At 38.3% G+C, this 13,494-nt stretch overlaps 1 protein-coding gene across 16 annotated transcripts in view; it reads left to right on the plus strand.

Moving 5' to 3' along the window:
* The window catches only part of LOC309665525 (uncharacterized protein), a 572,167-nt gene that overhangs the window by 479,318 nt on the left and 79,355 nt on the right, over nt 1-13,494 (plus strand). The window lies entirely within an intron of this gene.

Consider the following 13,494-nt stretch of genomic DNA (forward strand, 5'->3'; position numbering starts at 1 on the left):
ATGTTTTGTTGAAGATTTTTGCATCTATATTTATCAAAAATATTGGCCTGTAATTTTTTTTCTTTATTTTATTTTATTTTTTTGGTAGTGTCTTTGTCTGGTTTTGGTATCACAGCAGTGGTGTCTCATAGAATGAATTTGGGAGTGTTCCATCCTCTTCAATTTTTTGGAATAGTTTGAGAAGGATAGGTCTTCTTTATGTTTGGTAGAATTCCCCCGTGAAGCCATCCTGTTCTGGGATTTTGTTTGCTGGGAGATTTTTAAGTTATAAATTAAATCTCATTACTAGTTATTGATCAGTTCAAATTGTCTGTTTCTTCTTGATTCAGTCTTGGCAATTTGCACATTTCTAGAAATTTGTCCATTTCTTCTAGGTTGTCCAATTTGTTGGCATATAACTGTTCATAGTATTCTCTTATGATTTTTTTTTATCTCTGTTGTATCAGTTGTTATTTCTCCTCTTTCATTTCCTATTTTGTCTATTTGGGTCTTCACTCTTCTTCTTGGTGAGCCTGGCTAGAGGTTTATAAATTTTGTTTATCTTTTTAAAAAACCAGCTCTTGATTTCATTAATCTTTTCTATTGGTTTTTGTTTGTTTGTTTGTTTCTATTTAATTTATTTCCTCTCTGATCTTTATTATTTCCTTCCTTCTGCTGACTTTGGGCTTTGTTTGTTCTTCTTTTTCTAATTCTTTTAGGTGGTAGGTTAAGTTGTTTATTTGAGATTTTTCTTGTCTTTTGAGAAAGGCCTGTATCACTATAAACTTCTCTCTTAGAACTGCTTTTGCTGCATCCCATAGATTTTGGAGTGTTGTGTTTCCATTTTCATTTGTCTCAAGGTATTTTCTGATTTCTTCTTTGAGTTCTTCATTGGTCCATTGGTATTTTAGTAGCATGTTGTTTAGTCTCCACGTTTGTTCTATTCTCATTTTCCTTTCTGTAGTTGATTTCTAGTTTCATACTGCTGTGGTCAGAAAAAAATGCTTACCATAATTTCCATCCTCTTAAATTTGTTGGGATTTGTTTTGTGGCCTAGTATGTGATCTATCCTGGAGAATTTTCCACATGCTCTTGAAAAGAATGTGTAATCTGATGCTTTGGGATGTAATGTCCTATAGATATCTATCAAGTCCAACTGGTCTTTTATGTTATTTAAGACCACTGTTACGTTATTGAATTTTGTCTGGATGATCTGTCCATTGATGTAAGTGGGGTGTTAAAGACCCCTACTATTATTGTATTATTGTCAATTTCTCCTTTTATGTCTGTTAGTATGTGCTTTAAATATTTAGGTGCTCCTGTATTGGGTGCATATATGTTAACAAGTGTAATATCCTATTCTTAAATTGATCCCCTCATCATTATATAATGCCCTTCTTTATCTTTTGTTATAGCCTTTGTTTTAAAGTGTATTTTATCTGATATGAATATTGCTTCCTCCACTCTCTTGTCATTTCCATTTCCATCCCTTTAGTTTCAGTCTGTGTGTGTCTTTAGCTCTGAAGTGAGTCTCTTATAGGAAGCATATAGATGGGTCTTGTTTTTTTATCCAATCAGCCACCCCGTGTCTTTTGACTGGAACATTTAGTACATTGACATTAAAAGTAATTATTGATAAGTATGTACTTACTGCCATTTTAATCCTTGTTTTCCAGTTGCTTTTGTAGTTCTTCTCTTTTCACTTCTTTTTGTTTCTTCTTTTGTGGTTTGATGATTTTCTTTAGTAGTATGCTTGTTTTCCTTTCTTTTTAGTTTTTATGTATCTATTGTAGGTTTTTGATTTGTGGTTACCACAGGGCTCATATATTTTGACCTATAAGTATATGTTTTAAACTGGTAGTCATTTAAGTTCAAACACATTCTAAAAGACCTACATTTTTTACTCCCCTTCCTCCCATTTTGTGTTTTTGATGTGATATTTTACAACTTCATGTTTATCCCTTACCTGTTTATTATAGTTATAGTTGCTTTTACAATTTTCTTATCTCTTAATCTTCACACTGGCTTATTTAAGTAACTGATCCTCAGTCCTTACTATCTAATTGCCTTTTCTAGTGGGATTTTTTTCTTTCCTATGGATTCTAACTTCTTTTCCACTTAGAGAAGACCTTTTAACATTTCTTTTAGGTTAGGTTGAGTATTGATGAACTCATTTAATTTTTGCTTGTCTGAGAAGTTCTTTATCTCTCCTTTGATTCTAAATGATAATCTTGCTGGATGTTGTATTCTAGATTTCAGGAGTTTCCCTTTCAGTACTTTGACTACATCATTCAGCTTCCTTCTGGCCTGCAAAGTTTCTGCAGAGAAATCAGCTGATAGCCTTATGGGGATTCCCTTTTATACGACTCTTTGTTTTTCTCTTGCTCCCTTTAGAATTCCCTCTTTATCTTTAACTTTTGCCATTTTAATTATGATATGCCTTGGTGTGGGTCTGTTTGTGTTCATCTTGTTTGGGACTCTCTGTGCTTTATGTACCTGGATATATGTTTCCTTCTTCAGGTTTGGGAAGTATTCAGCCATAATTTTCTCAAATACTTTTGATCCCATTCTCTCGCTCTTTTCTTTCTGGTACCCCTATAATGTGAAAGTGGGTACGCTTAATGTTATCCCAGAGATCTCTTAAACTATTTGCATTTTTTAAATTTGTTTTTTTTTTGCTGTTGTGATTGGCTGATTTCCTTTATTCTATCTTCCAGATCACTTATGCATTCTTCTATATCACTTAGTCTGCTATTCATTCCTTCTAGTGTGTTTTTTATTTCAGCTATTGAATTCTTCATTTCTGATTAGGTCTTTTTTTATATTTTCTGGTTCCTTGTTAAAATTTTCACTGTGTATATCTATTCTTTTCCCTAATTCACTTGACATTTTTATTACCAATGCTTTGAATTCTTTATCTGGTAAATCGTTTATTTCTGTTTTATTATTTATTTTTGCACGTGTTTTCTCTTGCTCTTTCAATTGAGAGCCGTTCCTCTGCTTTTTCATTTTACTGAGCTTTCTCTGCCTCTATAAATTTAGGTAAAACAATTAGCTATTACAGTCTTGAAGGGGTGTTCTTATGTGGGAGTGTCCCTATACAGACTGCATGTGCCCAGTGCCTTTGGTGGGAGAGCTAGATTTGACATGGATGCAAGTCATGTTTTTCCTAAGGGTGTACTAGCAGCTATCGTGGTAAAGGGTGGGGCTGGAAATGTAGGGGTTAGAGCAAGAGTTGGGTATGAGGTGGAACTTCCCCTCTGCTCAGTGGTCATCACCACCCTGTTGGGGCAGGGTCTGATCCCAAGTTGCTGGATTAGGCCCAAGCTGGCTATGTTCCCTTTAAGTGTGTGTTTCTCCCTCTCCTCACACTGGGACACTTGCCCCAGGGTGGGGGTGCTGAAGCAAGGGGGCAGTTGTATACAAATCTCCCTTGTCCCTCACAGCCAATCACTGCCCCTAGCCTCCACTGCCTCCACCCTGTTGTGGAGTTACAACGCAGGGTAGGCGGGGGCCATATGGCCTCTCAACATGTATTGGGGATGAGCTATGGTTTTGTGGCTGCTGTCAGAGATCTGGACTTCTTCTGATGAGTGAGTAAGTTGGCTTGAGTAAGTGCCAGCAATGGTCACCACCACCCCACCCACACTCCATCCCAGGACCAGGTCACCTCTGCATCCCACAGTGGAGTTTCCTGCCTGGTCTTGGCAGCCCTAGATGGGGTAAGCAGGGCTGGGGTGCTGGCCCGGCTGGGGCTGGGGTGTGCGTAGAGGTGTTTGCAGGAAACCTGGAAGCCCTCTCTAGAACATACTGTCTCCACCCTGCCTTGGGGACAAGCCAGTGCACTCCTCACAGCCGAAATCCAGACTTCCCACAGCTCTCCTGTTAGTCACGTTGACCCTCCCACCAGCCAAGGGGGCTCATCTCCCCCACATAAGACCCCAGGACTGAGGCGCCCTTTCTGTGGCTCTCACGACTCACTCCCCAGGGTGGGTCTCCACCTGTGAATTCTCCCTTTTCCTCTGAGTGCCCTCCCAGGGCACTCTGAGTGTCCTCCCAGGGGTTCAGGTCCTGATCCAATTGCTTTTCATCCAATTGCGTGTATAAATTTCTTATAGCCTTAATTGTATAGGAGTCCTTCTACCAGTTTCCAGTTAGTCTTCCGTGAGAATTGTTCCACGTATAAATGTATTTTTGATATATTCATGGGGAGAGGTGAGCTTCACACCCTCTTGCTCCGTCTTAATTGATCTCCTGAAAGAGAAGATCTTAAAAGGTTAGGCAATGTGAATATACTTAATGCCACTGAACTATATACTTAAAAATGGTTAAAACGGTAATTTTTATGTTATGTGTATTTTAGCACAATTTAGGGGAGAAAAAAGGTCATAAAGGTCCAAGATTTTGGTCATTGGAAAAGCCCACAAACATTACTAATCAACAGCCTTGGACAGGGGTGGAGGATTCCACTCAATTAGGCCTCAAGAAAGATCTGTTGATTGATTGGAAGGGGAGAATTGCTTAAATACTGCCTCAGGGGGAAGGGAGAGAGGATTTGATAAAGGTGTTGAAAACCTGAAACAAAGCCAAAGTCCTGTAAACAGCCTAGAGAATGGAGCAGACAGGCCTGTCTGGGTCATGAAGGAACAGGACCCATACACGACCAGTTCCCATGAAAGATGGATGAAACTTTCAACAGGGAAAATTGGTAGACATGCAAGTAGCCATAAGTCCCTTTGGCCGAAGCCCTGGGCCAGACCAGCTTATAAAGATAGGGGTTTAGGGATTGATTATTTCAAACATAGGCGCCCAAGTACTGGACAAACTCTTCTTTATTAGAAATGGACTTTACCTTCATCCCACCACTACCCCCCTAGGTTGGGAACCAATAATATAAGTAATTGACCTGAATTCATAGTCACTGGACAAGGTCATTGGACATCAGCTGATTTCATTATCACATTTGTTAAAATTCTAGTTAAAGATTTTAATAATCTAGGTTTTATTTTTTTTATTGAAGTATAGTTGGTTTATAATATTATCATAGTTTCAGGGGTACAATATAGTAATTCACTACTTTTATAGATTATACTCTGTTAAAAGTTATTATAAAACAATGGTTATATTTCTAATAATCCAGGTTTTAATAGGTTGCATTTCTTTATATCTAAAGAAATGAAACTGGAGAAAAACTGAAAATACTACCAGAGTGATTGATAATTTTTAATCAGTATAAATTTAAGATAACTCAGTTGATGGTTGTGTAGCTCTTTGATAGGAGAATGTGAAGTCAGGAACACACAAAAGAAGACAATTCTCCTTGCACGAAACCTGCTTCTAAGTCTGCATTTTTATTTACTCCTTAATGGAAAAAATGTTCTCCTTTAAGGCTTGTTTATAGTTCCTGTTAATCACTGTAGAGTTTGAGGGTCTGGGAAAGCTGGGATTCAGGTTCCAGCACAGTCTGTTACACCAGCTGATACTGCATCAGCTCCTTTTCCCTTGAGGTCCTAAAGTCTGCAAAGGTCAAGAAGACTTTTACTGCTTCAATTGCGCCTCTGTTGTCATTATGAAAGTGCTTCTCTTGTTTAAAAAAAATCCCCCGTGTGGGCTTTCAAAATATGTAATTAGTAATAACGGTAACAGCAATTTTTTTTAAGTTTAAAAAAGGGTAGAAAATATAAGAAATCACACCAATGCAAAAAATAACACCCCCTGAAATATAAATGCATAAAAAAAATACTCTAAGATACTTATAGCAATTTTCCTAGGTCATGGGAGATTTTACAGTTTTCTTTCTATAGCAAATCAAAATGAAATGCCATTTAAATTCACAGAGAGGGTTTTTTTTTTCTATTATGAAAGCAAAGAATGGAAATTAATTAGAGCAGTTAGAATTTTATTGAGTTCAACTTTTCTACGTTGAGCATCAATTCTTTTTATAATAAAAATTTATTTAAAAAAATTTATTTTATAATTTACACATTTTAATTCATGAAGTAGGGACATGCTTGTCACCTGGCCGCAGTCATCTGTAAGGGAGAAGGGGGGCAGGATGTTATGAACTGACTGTCCCCATGGCCCCTGGTGCTCAGGGTCCAGGGGGCCACGGGCACTGGACATTGGAGCTCGGTGTCAGCGTTGAGCTACGTGGTCTCTGAGGGGAATGAGTGATAAGAACATTTTCCTCCACCATTTTTAAAAAGCCAAGTTCCTGATTTACACAAGGTGGGGGCAGGGTGGGGGGGAGTTTACCACATCACATTTTCACATTTCATCTATCATAATTTAGATCTTTACATTTCTGGAGTTGGTGATTGATAGCCTCCAAACGCATACACACTCTCCACCTGTACAAAATGCACCAGGGACTTCGCTCTCATAAAGGCAGGATCAAGGTGGGAGTGAATCAAATTCTAAAACCCACTCCTTAGCAGAAGTAAGTCCCAGGATCGGCTGTGGCCACAGAAGGTGACAGTTTCTGGATGCTGTTAGTTTGCAGCAAATTGAAGTTTGGTAGTCTTATCTATTACCAGAAAAGCCTTCCCCCCAAAAAATGTAGTCAGTGGGGGAGAAAGCAAGGAGCCCCACCGTCTCATTTTTAACTAGGACCAGCTGAAAAATGAAGGCAAGCACCACACAAACCATCTTATGTCTGCCAATTCATTTCCTGGCCCCAAAAGAAAAAAAAAAGGAAAAAAAGAAAAAAAAAAAAAAACTTCGTGTTTCCTCTCATGCAGGCCAAACATGGCAAAGCACCAGGGGAATTCTGAATGGAATCAATTGCACTTGTTACTAACTGAGTTTTCTTTTATTCTTATATTACCAAGGGCTGGGATACTCAGCTGCAAGCAATTATAATGAAGAGTTACTGAGTAATGGTTTCCAGATTGCTCCATGATGGGGCATTAATTGAAAGGGACAATTTAAGAGCTTAGGCCATGTAAATGCATTTCTTATTCTGTCAGATTGAGAAATTTCTGGATGCAAAGGCTGAAATGCTCAGAACTGATAAAGACTTAATAATTCCCATTTAAACCAACATTTTCAAAACGAGTTTCATGTTTTTAAGCGAACAAATATAAAATGGTGAACCTGTCAGCTTGTTCATTCAATCAGAAAAATATCTGAAAATAGCACATTCACATGCCACACTCGTTGGCATATGCATTATATAAAATGTTACTTGATTAGTCTGTTGCATTGCGAAGACTGCTTTCAAGTAAACTTTTATTTTTCAGGTTTCTTGCTGATATAATCCACATTAAGTGCTCGCTCTCTGTCTCTCTAGGTCTCTCTCTGTCTCTGTCTCTCTATATAAATATATATGTGTGTGTGTATGTGTGTATATACATATATATTTAAAATTTTTAAACAGCATTTAAAACACACAAATGAATTTTATATATGTATACATAATTTAACCTTTAAAACAGCATTTTAAACAGATTTGCATGCGTATGAAAGTAGACATCTGCAGATGCTAACTACCAAGCCATATCAGAAAGCTTCATTTTATCTTTTTTAAGGACCTTCATTTCACTGGGCCCCATTAAACAGAAATATTTTCAAAGAGGTTCTCTGATATATCACATTAAGGATAAGTATCAGAAAGAGAGAGTTAAAGCCAAACAAGGGAAAAAACTTCACTCCTCTAAAATAAGAGTAGTACTAGCTTTTAATGTCTAATTTCAGACTTCTGCATTAGTACGAGTTTTATTTCTGAAAAGGAAGGAAAGAAGGAAGGAAGAAAAGAGGGAGGGAGAGAATGGGAGGAATAGATAGGAAAATAGATGAGAACTAGCTAGCTAGCTAGCTAGCTAGATAGATAGATAGATAGATAGGGATGGTAGACTGATAGAAATAAATGCAGATACATTTTAAGAGTTAAATTCAAAGTTGAAGGTGAAAGAAGTTGTGAGCTGGCCGCCACCAGTTTTTTCTCATTCTGTTTTCTAAATCTGAACTGCCATCTGAGAATTGAACTTTTACCCTTCCTTCTGCCTAAGCCTGTCTCTTTCCCCTGTCTGGATTTGTGCAAAGGAGCTGTGGTGCTGATGGCAGACTTCCCTGGAGCCTTGACACAAACCATGACGTGAAAGGCAAAGTAGGCAGAAGAGAGAAGTTGTCAACCTAGGTAAATTGAGAACATCCAATCAAAAAGACTGAGAGGGAAAGGCCCTACTACTATTATTACTATTATGTTACCCATTTTCACTCATTGATTCATTCAACAAGTGACTTTTCCCCCATCTATCACTTCAAATGCTGGCTAAGCATAAAACCAGGATGAAGACATCTTATCCATTTACTGGCATATCCTGGCCTATTAGGCAACTCCTTGACTATAACTTAGCCCAAAATCTTCCTTCTTATTGGATTAGTCATTCATAGAATGAAAGCCTTGGATTAATATCTGACCCTTCACTTTGGACTGTTGTTTATTTGGTGGCAGTGAAAGCAAGTTCAGTCAATGGTGAAAAATCTGGTCCTTTTTGTTTCCTCTAGAGTCAAGTTCAAGCCCCATCAGAATGTCCCAGACAGTAATCCTTACACTAAGATGCCTGAAGTCGAAAACAAAACCACTTGAAAAGAGGATGGTCGATTTGGGTCAGGGTTGAGTACTTTCATAAGTAATAAAGTAATCCAAATTAATTATTCAAACAGACTGTCAAGAATCGAAGATGAGAGAGAGGAGAGAATTCTTTGCCACAAGATAAAATAGGGGTGTTTGATGCATTTGCATGGCTGTTACCAAATAACATTGTCTACAATGGTCCCATTTTAGCCAAAAAACATCTATACTATGTATCTGTCCTTTATTTTGCTATGCTTTCTTCTTCTTAAGTTTTTTTCAGTCTTTGTGAAATCTGAAATTTTAACTATGACGTTCAAAACCCCATTATTTATTTCTAAGACTTGAGGGGGAAAGGTTTCTTTTTAAAAACATCCTGAATTTAAAAATAAATAAACTGAACAGGAAGATGTAGACAGTCGATCTCAATTGCTCTTGTGATTTTTCATTTTGTGGATTGTACTGATAAATTATCCAAAGTCACATCGTAATTTTGCCTAAGAAATGTAAGCATCATGGGATGTTTCTAAAATATAAGAGGGGCAATCTTTCATCCAGCCAGTTACTGGGCTGCTGCTATTCCTAATAGCAGCCAAACACCTGAACAAACCCAGTGAATTCCAGGCCAAATGGTTCTGATAACAGCAGATGTGGGACAGGATTGATTTAGTGAAATAACTCACTTAAAGTGCAGTTTAATAAGTGTCCTTATTTTCAGTATTCCTCTTAGCTGGGGGAAGGAAAATGAGGATACATTCTCTTTTGATAACATAGTTCATGCTGAAAAAAAGTTTGAGCAAGTATTACATACATGCATAATTGAATAATACAGACCCAAAAGGCCTATCATTATAACCTGGGATCCTGAATATATACTGAATTTCCATAGCTTACAGAAAAGAATTAATATTGTGTTTGTAAGTGTGCAGTGAGAGGTTTAGAAGTTGAATTAGAGTGGTTGATTTTTTTTTTTAAGTTTTAAAGTTGCTAAAATACAGTTAGTATTCGGGAGAGACCCAGATTTTCTACAATGACCAAAAATCCAAAGTTGGCCACTTCATGCTTACCCTGAACAGCTCTGATTGAATCAGTACCTGGAAAAACTAAGATAATCCCTGTGTTTACATACTCCTTTCAAGCAGAGCAGGAGCAGCATTTGAAAGGGATTAATCATCAAAACTTGAAAATCTACCATCACTACACAAGCTTACCTTTTCATTTTGAACAGATTGTAAAACACATAACACGGGCCAGACCCTAGTCCAGCAAGCGTTCGAATGCTAATTTTTAAAAATAGCTTTTATATGCAATTGTGCTCTTTTCAATAAAACAAAGATTTGTTTATAGCTACAATTTAATTAAGAACCTTTTCGAAGAGGAAGATCTGGAAACCAGGGATCTTATTTTTTCTTTTTCTTTTTTTTTTTTTTCCACCCTGGTTGTTTGTTTATTGGTTTAATTTTCCCTGAAGTAAAAATACACTTTGAAATGTAACATGTCATTATGTAATTTGTAGTAACAAAGTGCAGGCCCTTGCACAAGACAGCAAACAGGGCCGCTCCAGCTCACAGACAGTCCCCACATCCATTCCCCTCTCCCCATCTGATTAACAGCCTGTGTAAACATTCAGCCAACCAGAACCCCGGCCAGTGCACAATTTGGTCAGCCATAAAACTGCCAGCCAAGCACAGACACGGGGGTTTTATGCAGAAATCTTAATTTGGGGGAAATGATCAAAACCAAGACAACATGGCCCCAGTGGAGATGGAGAAGGGCTGACCTATATTATCATTAATCCCTCCCTTCCTCCTCCCTGTACCAGGGAGGGATGAGATCACCACTGAAGGTGAAATGCTGAATAACATACCCCTGAGATGCAGGCTCGTGGAGTGAGTAGAGTCTGAAGCCAAACCCCCTAAAGGAATATCTAGGAGAGAAATGTAAGCTTCTGTTTCAAGGAGAAATTTTAAATTGTCTGAGTTGTTTGGAAAAGGTCCGATTTGACATACCCAGGATGGCGTCTGTCCATCAGCATGCTTTCTGTTGGTACAAGGGCAGCTAATGCGTGTTCTGATTGCATAGAAATTAATGGAATTTATACAAAGGGGGTGTGTGTTGTTGACTTTTTTCTTCCCACAATTCTCATTGCTCTTGGCGAAAGACTTTAGATCCTTCACAAAATGGAAAATTCAAAATGTTCAATGTAAATAATAATAATAATAATTAGCAAAAAATTATTTAATTCTTTTTTAAAGAATACTCTGATCAGATGGCTAACTTATTTTTTCTGGCTTAGGGCAGTGTTTCATATCTCACTTTTGGGGCTATACGACACTCAATTTTTGGTAGAATTGAGTCTTTTTTAAAAATCCCTTTTAAAAAAAAATGTGCTGGCAGCAATGGCAGTGATGGAATCAACTATAACAAAGACACATTGCCTTGGTCTGGTTCCTTCTCCTTAGTAGCTCTTGGGTAACTGGTTACTAACAGGTATCCGGGCTTCACAGCAATTGCTTATAATGTTCACCTTTGTTCTAGTCTCACTTCTTAATTTTGAACCTCTATTTTGTTTAAAAAACAAATATGGTCAGCCATTTCATGATGCTTTCTAAGATTATCCATATCTTCTTTGGTGTATCTAATCATGCTCACAGGTGTTCACTTTTGCCTTTCATAAGAATCTCCATGTTTTATTCTGGCGGGTTGTATGCTAAAGAAATTAATAACTAAACATAGTGTAAGCTCCAAGTAGAGTGAGAAAATGTATACACATGTTGAACTTTTTTTTTTTTTTTCCAGGCACTGGGCAAACACTTTCTATTTCATTTAATATTCATGAAACCCTGTGAGTTGGGCATGAGTGTTATCCCCTTTATTAAGGAATTAGGAAAGTGAGATACAAAGAGTCTCAGTAATTTGTCCCAAGCCACACAGCTAGTGAACAGCAGAGCTGGAGTCCTAGTTCAGGTAGCCTAATTCAAGACCCAGTTGACTTCCCCTGCTAGATGTGACATCATTGCCTTGGTCAGGAGGCAGCTTTGTCTCAAATCCTTAGAGCTGTTGCCAAGAGGCGGATGGGAAGCCCTCCATGATTAGTGCTCCTAGGTAGTAAGTGAAGTAGCCTGGTGAGTTGAACAAGCCTTAGTTTCAGAGTTTGAAAGCCGTGATTCCATTACAAGTTAGTTGTACCTTGGAAATGTTCAGTCACATCTCTAAGCCTCCGTTTCCTAACATGTGAAAAGGAGAAAATTCTGTGAGATTTAAATGAAATAACATTTTATAAGGCTTAACATATAGAAGGTTCCAGGTCTTCTTCTCTCCCTCCCAAGCTAATCAGCTTACAGCACCTTGTGATAGGCTTTCATCATTATAAGTTTACTAAACAACTTATAAAATTCTGTCAGCCGGGTATAGCTTGATGGAAAGAGTTACCCATCTTAAAAAAATTTTTTTTTAAGTTTAAACAGAATATTTTGTTACATTTTTTGTTAAACTCATTGGGTCACACTGAATTGCATGTGCTCTAACTCTGAAAAACAAGTTAGGCCTTCCACTCTAAGTACTGTTAAAAGGTAGGCACTTCTGTCTTCACTCCAGAAAGTAGCAAGATAACTTCTAACATTCAGCATTCAAGAATGCTCATTTCAAAAATGTGTGGTCACTGCATTTGGGCAACTGTTTAATCAACAGGTTGAAGAAGAGCAAAGATGTCAAAGACTCTTTCTCTGATAGAACATTTACAACTTGTGGTTGTTGGACCTTCTCTGTCACAATCTGCCTTCAACCAATTCTCTTTTCTTTTTTGGAATAAGGGCAAATGAGCATAAACTGTGACATGAAATACATCAGATAGTTACCCAAAATACTCTTCCAAATCTGTGAGTTATTTAACCTTAATCTATCTTGAAAACCACAATAGATTTCCATCTTCTTGAAAAGACAGAAAGCAAGAGGATATTCTAAATGACATTTTCAGGCTTACACATCTCTTTCAAAACATTTCAGAGTTTTCCCCATTTCATCCCCCCCCTTTACCCCATTCCGCCTTGTGAGTACTTGCATAGAGGAGGGCTTTAAATGCTTTTGATGATAAATGAGTTGTCAATGTGCAGACAAATCCCTTTTTCCAAAGCCTCCTAGAGTAGAAGCATATTCTACTTCCTCTCAAAGACCCCAGAACTACCTGTGCACTGGCACACACAGAAGAAAATTTTTATTCAAAAATTTAAGCTACATTAATCTGTTGAAAGGAGGATAGATACTTCAATGCAGTTTCAAATAACCCTCGCCTTTGAGATCACGTGTACTCACAGCCCAGTATTTGTACAAGATGAAATGATTTACAGAATCAAGCCTGGAAAAATTGGAGGGCAACTCCAAAAGGCAAGAACATGCTGCCGAGTCCATCATTCATCCTGCCAGGGAAACTTTTGTAGTCTCCAAACTGTTATGAGACACTGCTCTCTATCCAGGACAGAGAAATCATCGAAAAGGTGGGAGGTGTGTTGGCTGCACAGCCAGCCTGGAGAGCTGGAGTTCTTGGCAGGGCACTTCCACCCCAAAAGCAGACAGAGTCCTGGAAGGTCTCGCACGTAAACAAGGCAGGGAGACGGCTTCGGCTCTGCAGCGTGGCTCATCCTTTCCCAGATCAAAGCCTGCGCCAGAGAGACGGCCCCACAGAACAGAGTGTCCTTTCTGGAACATCCAACTCCTGGGGAGAGACTTGAACTGGAGCCACAACCTTGCCACCTGTAACCAATGGCTTGGCATGCGAAGGCTCTCACAGAGTGGGGGGCCTGAAGCTGCTCAAACAACAGAAGATCAGCGGAAAGATAAGACAACACAGGCAAGAGAAGTTTCTACCTTGAAAGCTCAGATCAGCTACTCTGAGAAAAAGAAAATGCATCCAGCCAACCCCAGCTCTCTAGAGTGTAGAAAGG

Source organism: Balaenoptera physalus (assembly GCF_965194825.1).
Source record: "Balaenoptera physalus genome assembly, chromosome: 8".
NCBI classification, from domain to species: domain Eukaryota; kingdom Metazoa; phylum Chordata; class Mammalia; order Artiodactyla; family Balaenopteridae; genus Balaenoptera; species Balaenoptera physalus.